Genomic DNA, 2,973 nt, shown 5'->3' with positions numbered 1-2,973 from the left:
CGGAGTCTTGTGAGCAAAAGTTCTGCTTTGTGAGCGACTGGCATTCAAGTTGTGAGCGAGCGATTTGGCTACTGCATAAATTCGTTTGCTCTGGAGGCATCTTTCCCGAAGTAAGACAAAAATGTATGAGCCAGAGGCAAAAAAACCTGTTAGCTAGCTTGCACTTAGAGGGAACACTGGACAAAACCCAGGGGCCATCAGAAGGTCCACCAGCAGGGCCAGAACTCCAGGAGCCCTCCCACTCTTGCCCCCCAAGCACCAAGAATGCAGAGCATCACTGCGCCAGAGATAAGAACATTAGAGAAGCCATGCTGGATCAGGCTAGTGGCCCATCCAATCCAACACACTGTGTCATACATAGGCCAAAAATACCAGGGGCCCTCAGGAGGTCCACCAGCGGGGCCGGACCCCAGAAGCCCTCCCACTCTTGCCCCCCAAGCACCAAGAATGCAGAGCATCACTGCACCAGAGATAAGAACATAAGAAAAGCCATGCTGGATCAGGCCAGTGGCCCATCCGGTCCAACACACTGTGACACATCGGCAAAAAATACCAGGGGCCCTCAGGCAGGACGAGGCAGGGACGGGGATGAGGGCCTCATCCCGGCCACTCCAGGCGGCCCAGATGAGGCAGAGATGGGGATGGGGGCCTCATCCAGGTTGCTTCAGGCAACCCAGACGAGGTAGGGACAGGGACAAGGGCCTCATCCAGGCCACTCCAGGCGACCCGGACAAGACGGGGGTGGGGCCTCATCCAGGGCGGCCCGGGCGGCCCGGATGAGGCAGGGATGGGGGCGGGGGCGTCGATCTTTCCCGGGGCACGCGGCTCTGGGGAAGATTGAGGATGGGGCAGGGAGGGCCATGTGGAGTGGCCAGAGGTAGCCAGGGGCGGGCAGGAAGCCTACTCACCATCCTGCTTCTTCCTCCTCTTGCGGCGAAATGAGGGCAACTGGACGCATGGGGCGAGACTTCATCATGTGCCCGCCCCCTGGACGCGTCACTCCCGGAGCACCACTCTGGGGCGCTCCAGCCCCATCCGAGGCCTGATAATAATAGACCTTCTTTTACAGTGTGATATACTATTTATTTATTAAAGACTTTAATTAATATGTTTCTTGCTAATGCAATAAAGATGATGATTATTATTAATAATGATGATGATGATGATGAAGAATATGTAGTAGTGGCAAAATATGTTATATTGAATACGTAGTAATGATGAAACCAGTGTTGTAGTTAAAATAGATTAGTTATGAAGTTTGTAACTTAAAACTTAAATGATGAATACAATTGTACCCCAACAGAAATAAGAACTATTGTGTTTTATAGATAATACCTTAAAAAGTATAATGAAGGGGATGAAATGGGAAATATTCTGTGTCCTATACATTTTGAACTACATGAGTGTATTGACAAATGTAATTATGTTGTATCACCCTTTTTTCTTTTTTCCCTTTTCTGTACTCCCACTGTTGTCATATACATTTTGAACTACATGAGTGTATTGACAAATGTAATTATGTTGTATCACCCTTTTTTCTTTTTTCCCTTTTCTGTACTCCCACTGTTGTCATAAAATTAAAAGAGAGAGAGAGAAATGAATGGGTTTAGACTGGAGTAACTCTGCTTGAGATTGCATAATACTCTTCTTCACACCTTTGGGTTGAAATAATCTCGATATAGTTTCACTTACACTTGTGTGTGTCCATTTGCACAGGTGCATTTGTGCAATAAGATGGGACAAAAGGCTGTTTGTGGGTGGGCTGTGTGTAAAATCACTATGGGTTCTGTTCTGATCACAGGTGCTTGGAGAGTGTAGAAATGTTCATGCGGTGTTACCAAAGAACCAGCAGAGGGCTGCCTTCTCAATGAGAAAGCACTGACAAAAGCGCTTTGTGCTACCATTTCCCTGCAAAATTCTGTGTTGCTATTAATAGCTCATAAATGTAGTCATTCATTATTCCATACTTCATAGTGCAAGTGTGCTGTTCTCAGTTGCACCATTGTTAATAAAATGTATATTGGAAAGTGTTTTTAGAGGAAGAAGTGAATGAAGAGTACATTTTTATTCATAACTTTGAGAACTAGGTTCACATGGGTAGCTGTGTTGATCCGAAGCAGTAGAACCAAGTTTGAGTCCAGTGGCACCACCAAAGTTTAATTCTGGGTATAAACATTTGTGTGCATGCAAAAGCTTTTACCCAGAGTTAAACTTTGGTGATCTTAAAGGTGCCACTGGACTCCCAACTTGGTATGAGGACTAGGAAAACAGTATTTGCAGGGGGGGAAATGGATAAAGCTCTGCAGTCTTTCGAGTTACTTCAGTCTAAACCAACTGAAATCAGTAGGGTTAGAATCAATAGACTGAAAGCTTAGTGCATAGGATTTCTCTAGAATTTTTATAAGATTGAAATAAACATCTAGAAGTAGTAAAAGGCAGTTCATTCTTCCCAGATACTTGAGCTACATAGGCCCCTGCCACACGGCAGGGAATAAGTCGCTCAAAGCGCGGCTTTTAAAAGCCACGCCAAAGTTGAGACGCCACAGCGGGATTCCACGATCCCCTGGGCTGCGGCGCCTTTTCTTCCCGGCACGATCAGATGCCGGGGAGAAAACACAGTTCAGACGGGGAGCCTGCCGAACTGCGCATGTCGGAGCATGCGCAGTTCGGCTAGGAGCCGGGGATGAGCCAGCGCAAAGACGCGCCGGCGATCCGACAGCCCGGCTTGCGGCGCGTCATCCAGATGAACCACCTCGGTAGGTGGTTCACTTTTGATGCGCCGCATCAAGGGAAGGGCCAGATCGGAGACGGGAGCACAACGCCAGCCAGATGTTGGCGTGGGATCGCGCCCGTTTGTTCCGTCTCCAATCTGGCCCACTCCCGGCCCAAAACACCTCGTGTGAACGGGGCCACAGTTTAGCATTTCCTCTATCTGGTTGTAAAACGATGCTGGTCTGTTTGGATCTGTAGTGC

The 2,973-nt window shown here is 48.0% G+C and overlaps 1 protein-coding gene across 1 annotated transcript in view; it reads left to right on the top strand.

Annotated features, from left to right (window-relative positions):
• The window catches only part of FAM149A (family with sequence similarity 149 member A), a 29,015-nt gene that overhangs the window by 23,538 nt on the left and 2,504 nt on the right, over positions 1 to 2,973 (top strand). The gene's annotated exons all lie outside the window — the stretch shown is intronic.

Source organism: Gekko japonicus, unplaced genomic scaffold (genome assembly GCF_001447785.1).
Source record: "Gekko japonicus isolate JY-2015 unplaced genomic scaffold, Gekko_japonicus_V1.1 scaffold2225, whole genome shotgun sequence".
NCBI classification, from domain to species: Eukaryota; Metazoa; Chordata; class Lepidosauria; order Squamata; family Gekkonidae; genus Gekko; species Gekko japonicus.
The sequence above is the reverse complement of the archived record's forward strand: the minus strand, read 5'-3'. Positions and strand labels throughout refer to the sequence as shown.